General features: G+C 37.3%; 1 pseudogene; it reads left to right on the top strand.

Moving 5' to 3' along the window:
• Positions 1-12873, top strand: part of LOC135219058 (coiled-coil domain-containing protein 170-like) — a 52998-nt pseudogene that overhangs the window by 27236 nt on the left and 12889 nt on the right.

Genomic DNA, 12873 nt, shown 5'->3' with positions numbered 1-12873 from the left:
TGTGTGTAAAAATTAAAGCAAAATTGGATGCAAATGTCAGCGTGCGCTTGAATATAGAGCATAATCATGTGTTCACATGCATACGCGGATTTGTACATATCTGTACTTGTGTATGTTTGCCTCTGTTTGAATTTGCATCTATAAGTATTGTTGCTGGACACTTGCAGGAATAACAATTACGGTAAAATCATCCTATAGTTAATCGTATTCGTTATTTTACTGCTGTGTTCAAACAGCGAGAGGTAGACTAAGGTCCTTTCCATATGAATTACGTTCATGTGTTCGTGCATATCTAAATAATATATTGTTTTTTTTAATTGCATTGAAGCATTCACTGAAATAGCTGGTATAGTGAAATAAATAAAACACCCCTAGGATGTACTAGATTTTCCCCTTTGAAGAGTTTATCTGGTGGTTATAAGGAGACTGAGGCAGAGTGACCTCTGTGTCCCTCTGAACTGAAACTTGAAATATCCGTGTAATCCTTATAGGCAGCTGAAGAGGTCCAATGTAAGTATGGCAATGGGAAAGGACACCGAACACACGCGCGTGATGGGTTTGGACCAAATCAACATCACGTTGGCCTGTTACTCTATGAATAGATTAATAAATTAATGGAGGAAAGACAGACGTATCCGTGGACGAAGTTAATTTATTAATTTATTGCAGACGGCGCGTTGCTGTGCGCTATATGAGACGAAGCTTTGAAACTTTGTTTTGTTTGTGTTTTCTTTCTCTCTGCGTGTGCAAGACTGTAGTAGTAGTACGATGTCCTGTTATTTGTTGAGGAGAAGATGTCAACAGCTTTCTGTTGAGGTGATGTTGCGTTAGTAGTGTGTTTAGAAGTTGTGACAAAAGTAGACAGTACTGAAGCTGCCTTTCGAAGACAGAGTGGCCTCAGTCTCTTGTCTTCGCTTCTTTCTCTTAATTTTGTGTTGCATCTATTTATCTCATTGCCTCGTTCCTCTGTTTTGTAAGTAATAACGTGTGCCTTCAATGCACTGATAGATAGTTGCAATAGTGATTATTGATCATCACATGACTGCCTAGAGATATCACTTAATTGAAGATTTTAAGAAAAATCAAACTGTTCTTTAGGATAAAGTAATTCATCTCTTCTTTACGATAATACTGAGTTTTTGCAGCGTGCCTTCGGTCCCTAGCTGCAACCCCTTTCGTTCCTTTTACTGTACCTCCTCTCATATTCTCTTCCATCTTACTTTCCGGCCCTCTCCTGACGATTGATTTCATAGTGCAACGTGCGAGGTTTTCTCCTGTTACACCTTTCAAACTTCTTACTGTCAATTCCGTTTCACCACTGAAAGACCTCATAGGTTCTAGTGCTTGGCCTGTGGCCTAAATTCTATATTCAATTCAATTCAATTTAGGATGAAATACAGTGCCAGTGAAATGATACATTGGATATTTTGCAGGGTGCACAGGTGACTTAGGCCTCCGATGTTGTGTAGATAAGCCAAGAGGCCTCGAGCTGGAAAAGAATAACAATACTTTTAATGCCGGCTTAAACTCATTATTTTGTGGATTTCTCGTATAAAAACTGGTGGCAAGCATGGGACTTCCCGAACATAGAATAAAGTGTTCTTCATGCGGTGATGAGCCTGCTTCTTAAAAAAAAAAAAAAAAAAGGAACAACTGTGGTATTCTTGTAGAAAGATCGGATGTTCTTTATTTTTTCACTATACCAGTAGGGCAACTGGAGACATCATGCACTTTAGCCTCTTTCCTCGTTGAAGATTGTAAATTTTAGCTGAACTATCCTATTTTGCATAATCATGAATATCTTTCATGAATCTGTCAACATTGTTTATGGCATTCTTTCAGTGATGATCTAACGGTTACCTTGCGGTAGAGGAGATTAATTTATTTCAAGAAAAAGAAGAAACGAAAAATGCATTTCAGTTTCTTCTGAGCAATCTAGTTTTCTGTACAGTGTATAATGCTTTATAAAGCCATCAGCTATAACTGGCAGCTCTCTGGTTGCTCACCAGATGCAGTAGAGTGACGGTGCGTCCCATGTCTCCGGAAATCACTGTCAGATGCACGATCCATGGCTTACTTTATCCTTAAATAAAATCAAAACTACTGAAGCTAGAGGGTTGCAGTTTGGTCCGTTTGATGATTGCAGGGTGGATGATCAATATACCATTTTGCGCCATCTAGTCTCAGTAGTTTTTTTTTTTTAGATATGAGGGCGGACGGACGGGCAGACAATAGTTTTCTTTTGCAGGCAACTAAAAGGGACCTGAATGAGAGGTGTCAATGTAAAATAAAAAGTCTGGTCTATAGAGACCATTAACTGCAAATCAAAAGCAAGTAGCAAATATTAATTGTATCAGCTATGACAAGAGCTTTGTGATTGGTAAAAGAGATTTCAGGGGAAAATTTCACTTTTTAGCATTTCAAAATGCCTTAGAATCAGGTCTCTGAAAGATATGTAGTTCTGTACTGTAGCTAAAGTTGCTGAAATGTCATCTTGCAGTCGTTGCATTTCCCTGTACTTTTCTATCCATTCTTTCATAGATCTGAATATTAACTGCAGTAGTTGAGCTATATGAGTAACATCTGGAACTATATGTCTACGTTGGATGTTCTTATGTGTATTGCAGGTGATCTTGCAGCCTTCTTTGTTATTGCTTTGGTTGTCATCCTTTGCTTTTTCATATTCTATTTTCTTTCACAGGAACGTAACAATTTTGCCTGACTACGTTTTCTGTTGGACAGCGACGAGTCTTGCACTCTTGAAATACTTCCAGTCGTTGTAGATTCAGCTTTTCACGTATATTTAGTGGGAGTGATTTTTGTTTTTTGTCATGGGCTGCTTTCTGTTTTCAAACAAGCAGTCTCAGAACCAACTGCTCCTCTGTTTAAATAAAACCATCTCAATTTGAGTGAACTTAATTTTGATAGAAAAGAACTGAAGTGTTTTACGTTGACCATTTTTCGTTACCATCGTCTTAGGGAGCCTTCATTTTTATATAAAATATACGATTAATACCTTTTTTCGCCCCCAAATCATATTTGTCTCAAAAAAACTATCTAAAAAGTAACTGCCTTTTAATTCTACAAAGGTCATTCCATTTTCTATGCTGGATTATTAATGCACAGATGGCGCTCTTTCCTCAGAAAGTTGGCATTTTCTGAAGATAATTCCTTTTTCAACCTTCCAGACGACGACTGTCTACCAACTGCAGAGGAAGGTTAAGAGCCTCCGAGAGGCAGTAGATCGTAAGGACCTCCACGTGGATATGCTCAGACGCAAACTTGCCATGACAGAGGATGCAGCGAGGGCGTCTAGACATTTAGAGGAGGAGAGGGACGAACTGATAGCGAAGTGAGTGAAGTCCTAGTTAGCCATAGATTGAGATTTTCAACAACTGCTCCTTGAATTTCTTCGTTGGCATGTACGAGTCATATTTAATGTCATTCTTACATTTTTCATAACTAGCTTGTTAGTAACTATAACACGCTTTATGGTTTTTGACTGATTATAGGTCAATGTCAACTATCATCAACACTAACTTGTCAAAAGAACCAACATTGAGTACTTTGATAACGAGGAATTTATGTTATCACATGAGCATCTGTATTTGGTTTTTATCTCCACAGATAATTAAATGCTATTTCCTTTTAGTTTAGGCTTTTTATGCTGCAGCTGTTCAAATTTTAAGTGAAAAGTTATTTTCAAAAATTAGTCCAACATTACTTCCTTTCAGTCTATTTTACCTTAGCAGAAAACTGGTCTGATTATTCTTTATGTTTTCTCTCATAGTCCGTAGGCTAAGTAGGCTCACCGTGTGCCAACCCCCCTCACCCCCTATAAGATTGACAAAAGTACATGGAATTTCTAGTATTTGATCTATATAGTATTTCATTTTTCATGGTACCACCAAAAATATAGACTCAACACAACGCGTTGGTTGTTGAAGTTAGGTGTTGCACGAGATTTTGCCAGTGTCACTTTTCGAATAGGGAGAACACAAATTAACATAACTGTGGACTGAATGATCACAGGAAGTGATTCGCCTATCAAAATGTTGTCTTGAGCTTTTCTTTACGGTAGTATGGTTTGATATGCAAATTCATCTGTAAGGTGGGGTCAACAGAGGTCAAAGGTCAAAAGGGTATAACTTTTAATTAATGCTTAAAACCTGACATCCAGTGTATATGTAGCCACTGTAGCACTGAACTAGAATATTATTCAGCTAGCAGGCCTACAGTATGCTTCAGACCGTTGCTGAATAACCACTGGTTCTATGCAACGTAAAAACACCATATAAACAAACAAATATGCTTCAGAGACTCCTTTGCACATTTAACCCACTATGAAAAAAGGTCATGTTTCAGAAATGCAAGGAAAATTGGTAAGTCTGTAGGGGTAACAGTTCAAACGATTATAAGCAACGTATGCCACAACAAATCAACATCTGTGATGAAGTTGATACTTTATTACCGAATTGATTTCTGATTATCCTTTATATTATTAAAAGGGATGACATAAGCACCCTCTATCATACACCACCAGTTGTTGTACAAAATAACATTGAGCATAAAGTGTGCACCTCTTCAACCGAGTGTTATCAACTTTGGTCAGTGTCACTGTCGCTGTGGCCTGCTAACATCACTAGCCAAGGGCTGACATTATGGCGTCCCTCTGACTCGAAGAAGCGGCAATCATCACTGGCGGAGCAATACAAAATGGCTGACCTCGGCTACCCACGAAGATGAGGCCAGGAGGAGGGGGGAGGGAGGGCCTGGACAGCATGAGGAGGGGGTTAGCGAACATCCATGAAGTGTGTAAGCAAGCCCTCCGATGTCGGTGAACCCTGTAGCCCAAGCGTCCCCCAAAGCGCCGCCATTTTGAATGCCTCTGACTCTGAAATAAAAGACAATGATGAAAAAGCCTCCTCCCTCTCAGGACTCAAATTAACTCCCGAAGAAGAAGGGGCGACATTACATAAATCAGCCTGAGGGCCTCCGATACTTCCAATGACGAATCGATAGAAGAAAAGGAAGGGGACACAAAGGCACAACACTAGTATGGGGTGTGACAGCAGCAGGAGACGAATTATTGGGAAGAGGAGAAGAAAAAACCCTCCCACAAAGGGAGAGTAGAAACCCTATGATGCTCCCATCTTACTATAAAATAACTTCCACTGCTCTCTAGGCCACGCACAGCATTCCATGCAGGGATTCGTTATTGTACAAACATTAGAGAGACACCTATTACAAGTGATGTGGGTGTCGTCGCAGCTGAAGCCAAAAAATTAGAACACGGGAAACCTGGAGTTCCGGAGCACACACGCTGACGAGCGAAATTGGCAATGAACCTGGTAAAGGCCGAGAGAGGTCAACCACAACTCTCGCCCAGGCGGTTAAGAAAAGACTGATGTGGTGGCGCAGATGCATGGTTCTTGACCACTCTTCACTTGACATACGCACGCATTGCCAGATCTCACAAGATTCCTTGCTTTCATTTGCGATTTAACTGGATCCAGCTAGGTGGTAGAAATTATCGTATTATTAAGACCTCAGGTTTGTAGCTATGAAAAATACAAATTATCTTCGAAAATTTGTCATTTTGCTATTCTCCCGACATATCATCCCTCCTTATCTATAACCTTCTCAAGTATGTTAGTCAAACTTGAGGGCAATGGAGTTCCCTTAAACCATGGGGGTTCCATTCTTCCATTGTTCTTCATCCATCTATGATCCCTAGTTGGATGGGGGGGTTTCTGACTTTGGAGAGTGTGCTGTCTTCCATATTCCAAACTTGATAATTTCACTCTCGGTGTGTTCCAGAAGGAAAACCTGTGGTGGAGGAATTACTGAAATATCAATATTTTTCTTTAAGTCCAGCATTTTCCTGGGCCACCACATTTTGGAACAAACATTTCATACCTATGGTTATCAACCTCTTGATCTTTCTATTCCTACTACATTGTACATGTGAATTCCTCATGACCGAGGAAGAGGTAATCAGTAATCTCCCAGGCCTCCCCAAGCCATTTGAATAGGTACTTCCTGATGCTAAAGTTTTCTCTGAAGTATTGCAGTGGAAAATTGAAGCACCAGAAGGGTTATGTACAAATTGTGGAGTAAGAACATTAGAAGCCTCTCGTGCAATAGCAAGGGCGGTTTCTAGTTCAAGAGAAAACAAATAACTTTCAGCATGCCCAAGTTTGTTCATGATTATTGAGTTGAGCACTACGGAAGAGATGATGTAGAATCATGCAGACTAAAATGTGCTTTGGTAATTTCCATTCTCCTCTGGTTGCTGCACAACAGATGTCTTGAACAAGAAACAAGATGCTCTGTCTACTCTGACTCTGGAAACAAGACATTACCACTAATCAGAATCAGGAGGAACTTCTACGAACTATCAAGTACTGAATTTTCTTTTGCTTTTGTAGTATCAGGTATCAGGTACTGAATTTTCTTTTGCTTGTAGTATCAGGTATCAGGTACTGAATTTTATTTTGCTTGTAGTATCAGTATCAGGTACTGGATTTTCTTTTGCTTGTAGTATCAGGTATCAGGTACTGGATTTTCTTTTGCTTGTAGTATCGGGTATCAGGTACTGAATTTTCTTTGCTTGTAGTATCAGGTATCAGGTACTGGATTTTCTGTTGCTTGTAGATATACAGCAGTGGTGGCCATGGTATGTCACTGGCTTGCAATAAGGCATCTTTGATTATCTATTGTAAATGATTGGCTAGCCCTATGCAAGCAATACCTGTTATTTAACAGCAGTAGCAAGATCAAGGTCACTTGTGAATGCCAAGGCACCTGGTATTCCCACCCTTTCTATCAAGGGAAAACAATATGTACTCAGTTTTTTTCTGAAATACGCTTCATGTTTTTCCAATCTTGTTTTAATGTTTCTGTTCTTTAGGTAGGATTTGCCAAACGTGTCTTCGATAAGTGTTCTATGTACAGGCCTGTAAAGTCAGTAATTTTCATTATTTGTTTGCTAATAACCAGCTTCTGGCCAGTAATCTCACATAACTTTGTGTAATAAAGTTTATGTGCTTTTTCACAATATTTGCCTTCTTAATTAGTACTTTGCCATGTTGATCTGTCATACCATTTCTTGTGGCAATATTTATGATATCATGCCTTAGAAGTGAATAGATTATATCTTGAATACACCTGGCAAGTTCTCCATCTCCTCTCTCCTCTGCTATAATGAGGATTGTGCCCCACCACCACCAGGGAAAAGTACGACAGACCCTCGCTGGTCTAAGATCCATTAACTAAAACGTTTCTTCATCTATAGCCTTCAGAGTAGCTGCAGTTCTCTTCATGTAATATCTTGTCCAAACATACTGCAGTGACTGTGATGCCTACACTTACTGCCATCAGTATGGTTACTGACAGTTTTGAAACAGTCTAAATTACTAGTGAATCTCTGGGTAGCATTCATTCATGATGGTAACCTTGAATTTTTCCTTACCTCATCAGGAATTTGCCCACAAAGGACATCTCACTAATTTGCTGACCTCTGACCTGGGAGGTTTATACTGTTGCTAATCCGTGACCTCACAGATGACTTTGAATTGTTCCTTCGGATTTTGAAGGTCAGCAAAGTAGATAACATTTGTGGTTTTTACTGCACTATAGTGAAGGATGCAAACACAGTCACTGTCAGGTGATGACTTTTCAAGGTTAGCCTTTCACTTGGCATTCTGGTCATATCTGGCTGTAAAGAAGCATGAAGGGTAGCTATCAGCTACTCTCCATTGTAAGAAGAACTAAAATGAGGTAGGCCTCGGAATATTTCAGTGTGTGACAAGTATTTATAAACTGAATTGCATTGAATTGTTTTGTAAATAGACCCTAGCACATTCTAAAGCCATGCTACAAATTGCATACACCATGAGAAATGCTCCATTTTTCCAATAGGTTACACACATGCATAGGGTAGGCCTACTTTTACTTTCATATCATGGTAAGTTCATTCAGTGGCATGATAAAAGTTGCTTACCTATCGTACCTATTGTGCTCAACATTTATGAAGTGGTCTTTCAAAACTCATTTATACTGATGCATTGCTGTTGTTTTTGTGCAGTTTACTTGAGTAGCAAAAGGTGCCACCGCCCACTTTGGTTTTTCCCAGTATTGATAAATAGAGCTTCAGTACTGAAACAAAAACTTTTTGTTCCTGATGTTGGCATTCAGACATGTCAGATTGGTGAGTTTATTGAGGGACCAATGATGCCCCATGACATTTTTATGTTTGATGACCTTTGTATGGATTGAATTTGCATATTATGAAGTGAATCATATAAATGATTGTTTGAAATAGATTAATAAAGTGCAAAACTTCTTGACAGATGTTCATTTGTTGTGGCATAAGTTGCTCATAATCATTTAAACTTTTACCACTACAGTCTTACCAATTTTCCTTGCATTTTAAAACATGACTTTTTTCCATTTGCCACATAGTCCTTAGTTTGGAAAATTGAACATTAGTGGTTAAATGTACAAAGGGGGTCTCTCTGAAATGTATTGTAGGCTGATAGCAGAATAATATCCTAGTTCAATACTTACAGTGGCTACATATACAACAGGATGGTCAAATTTTAGGCATTACCTAAAGGTTAAGACCTTTTGTCCTTTGTTGACTCCATTAGAGATGAATTTGCTTATCAAACCATACTACCTATAGGGAGGCTCAAGACAAACATTTAGATAGGCTATTCACTTTCCTGAGATCATTCAGTCCAGAGTTATGGCGAAATTTGGTGCAACATCCAACTTCAACACCAGTTGGGTGGTGCTGAGTTTTTATTTTCAGTGGTAACATTTAACAAGTGAAAATATAGATAAAATACTACAATTTACATGTACTTTTTGTAATTTTTTCAATTTTTGGGGCAAGGGGGTGGTGCACAGTGAACTACTCAGCCCACAGTCCTTATTATTTTTCTGTCTTGGTCTTCCTTCTCTATTGGAGACATTGGGCATGAGCATTCTGCTCTTATAATTAAGTTTGCAGGTAGTGATCACTGTACTTGACAAAAACCAAACCCCTAATGATTTTCTTAGGCTGTGCTAACTCAGTTTCACATAAGCCTAAAACTGTTAGATTCTTTATTAAACATTTTAGTTTAATTGACTGTCCTTTTGATAAAAGCTTTCCATTCCACTTGATTCACATTTTATGGTTCAGATATAAACGCCAGTGCAGGGTTGTTGAGAGACTGAACAGCGAAATTGCCGAGACGCGCCTCCAGCTAAGGGATTTGCAGTCACAGTTGACAGATGCTGCTGATGAAAAGGTGAGAGAGAGAGTGTGTGTCTGTGTTGATTCATAAGCCAAAGGAAACAAAGAAGAATCATCTCTCAAATCTGCTTCCATTTACATCGATAATAGTACGCAGGTTAACCTATGTTAAAAGCACCTGTAGAAACGGCATGTGCCATACTGCCAGGGAATGCTTTTTAATATTACATGTTCAACTGCCACAGTTTCACAAGAAAAATTGCTGTAAAGACTGAACAATGAAAATTACATTGAAGCAATCCACAAACAATTATAGGAAAAGGTTCATGCATATACTGGATTATATGTGCTTAGCTTTAAACCAGAGTGTTTTAATGGGACTTTTATACTTAAGATGTATCCTGTTTTAACAGAAGATTTTATTTATAAAAGGGGAATCAAGCAAAATGGAAAATAAACTTTTAAGATTATATATATATAATCTATGGATATAATATTATATATAATATATAATATATATATAGATATATTATATATATATATATATAGATATAATATCATATATATATATATATATATATATATATATATATATATATATATATATATATATATATATATATATATATGTATACAATGTATACATATATTTATTTATGTTACCTATAGACAGGCAATAATCCCCAGTTAACAAGGTTAGCTGGGTTTAGTTCCTAACCGAAACTTGGTGATAACAGCACGTAGTACTAATAAAATAACCTTCTTAATAGCACGTTAGCCAGATATTGGTTCCGTTAACCAAAGATCGGCGCCGCTAAGCAGAGATTGATGTCGCTGACCGTAGATCGGCGCCGCTAACCGGAAATCAGCACCGAAAATCCCGTTAACAGTGTCACTAGACAAGCACCAGAAAAACCGTATAGCCAATAACCAGTGCCACCATTAACCTTGGGGTACCTGTATATATATGTTAGAAGGGACTAATTGACCCTGTTTTAATTAAAAGGAGAGTAATCACTAATTGGCAGCGTAACCTACCTTGGCGTCCTACAGCTAAATCAAGTTGTTAGACCTGAAGGCCAAAGCCAAACTCTGAGATACAAAAATATTCTTTATTTCCCAAAAAGAACTAACATGAAAAACAAATAAAATGAATTTAAAATCCCAAAACCATGAGACACAATTACTCCTCTAATAGTCATCTTGATTAAAAAAAATGTCACACTATTTTTCTCATTGTCAAAACCCCATCAGTATTTTCCCAAAACAAAACTGTCAGTTACAAAATTCATTTTCTCTAGTGACAAACCGAATCCATCTGTAAAAGAAACCACAATTATTGGAATTGAAATAAAAAAAAGAATGGATAAATATCCAATAAAAATATTAAATGCATTCCACAGCACTTCAGCTCCCTTCAGAGTATCTGTAAGAATTAAAAGTTTCTTTTCAGAGTTTATATATATATATACACACACACACACACACACATACATATATATATATATATATATATATATATATATATATATATATATATATACAGGCGGCCCTCGGTTAGCGGCAGGGTTCCGTTCCTGGCCACCGACGCCAAGCGATTTTCGACGCTGAGCGATTTTAAAGCCTACGGCGCCGCACACCTTCTTTCGAAACTCTAGACCAGTCAAAGGCGCTGTAATCCCACAACGGCGCAATAAGTGCAAATTTATATTTATGCAGTATAGTACTATAGAAATTACTGTACAGTACATGTGGGTGTCTAAAGTATGTAAAGATATTATAAAGTTTATACAGTGTACAGGTAGCTGTAGTGTTCAGGTTACGATCATTAGTCTTACGATAGTTCGATTTTATGAGAGATCAATTTACAATGGTCTAACTTTATCCATCTTCTAGTTACATAAGTTCAATAACAGCAAAAAGAGAATGATGAAAGTATGGTGTTAACGTTATACTCGTTGCGTGAACGTGTACAGCCATGAACAACCGAACGAGAAACTACTTTTTTTTTTTCTCTCTCCTAAGTACAACCGAACTGGATAACATCTGTTTGGCTTGTATTTCGATCATCGTACTACAGTGCAACATTACCGTATTTGTTATAAATGGCGTTATGTATAGAATAGAACTGAGATATCTTAATGTAATAACTTTATTCGCTATAGATCAGAGATCAATATAGATTAAAGATCAATCGGGAAATATACCGTTAAATTTAAACCTAGTTATAACTGAAGCTGAGAAAACTGTTCAAGCTGCTAATGACTATTATCGTACATCGGCAACAAGGATAAAACTGCAGTAAACGTCTGCCATCACACACAACTGTAGATAAAATTGGGATAAAATCATTTTAATCAAAACTACTGTGCTTGAAAGAACACATTTTACTGTTGGTTTCACGCGATATAAGATAAATAGCGTAAAGTTCGTATTACGATGATATAAAGGATTACGTATTGCGAACGGAATCACGTAATTTTTTACGCAATAAACATGCCGCCAACGTAATCTGTTAACGAAAAAAAATAGTAGTTCACATTCAAAAAAAGACATATTCAATAAATATTTCCACCTAAAAACACGCTGTATATGGAAAAATAACTTTGTCTCATATAAGTCAAGTATATAGATATTCGTTTATGCTAACTAGAAGCAAGAGCATTCGCTCAGAATTGCGTTATTGTGAAACAGACTCGTATTCTTCAGCTGATTTCAAACCACAACATTGGCCGCTCCGCGGAATACTGGCTTAAGTTTGCCGTAGTATTTTAAAATACAATAATATGAGAATACATAACAATATTCTTGGATACAGTGAAATAATGTATAACTTTTTAAAGGATTTATGGAAAAGATGCGTAATTAATAAAATAACACAATGCATTTTTCGGAACTGGCGGACAAGAACGAACATGAAAACCAAAAAAACCATCCCCTTACAACGTGGAGCCTAGTTACAAAGGCTGCCTTAATTTGTATCTTATTTCTGTACAAAAATGAAAATACCTTTACGCAATATGTTTTTCATACACATTTTCAAACATAAAAGCATAAACATTTGAAAAATCGACACATCGATCGCTAAATTTGCACTTTTTTTTTTTTTAATTTTTTTTTTTTTTAACTCGATATTTTCGGAAGAGCGGCAGACGGCGGCATACAAGAACCAAGGTATTCTTTAGACCTTGACAAGAACGAACTTGAAAAACATCGTAGTCGATAAGTTGAAGGGGAGTTTCAAAAGCTACCTTTTTTATCATATTTCTGCACAGAAATAAAAACTACCACTATTTCGTAGTACATTTTCATACACATTTTAAAACATAAAAGCATAAACATTTATAAAATCGGACACATCGATGGCGAATTTGCACTTTTTTTAAATCGACATTTTCGGAAGAGCGGCAGGCGGCGGCTTACAAGAAAGAACATGAAAAAACATCGTATTTGATAACGTGAAGGGCAGTTTCAAAAGCTGCCTTTGTATCATATTTTCTGTACAGAAATAATAATGCCTTTCACGTAATACATTTTCATACACATTTTAAACAAAAGCATGAACACTTATGAATCGACACATCGTAGTCGATAACTTGAAGGGGAGTTTCAAAAGCTGCCTTTTT

This window comes from Macrobrachium nipponense, chromosome 1 (assembly GCF_015104395.2).
Source record: "Macrobrachium nipponense isolate FS-2020 chromosome 1, ASM1510439v2, whole genome shotgun sequence".
NCBI lineage: Eukaryota > Metazoa > Arthropoda > Malacostraca > Decapoda > Palaemonidae > Macrobrachium > Macrobrachium nipponense.
This window is presented reverse-complemented; position numbering and strand designations above follow the sequence as displayed.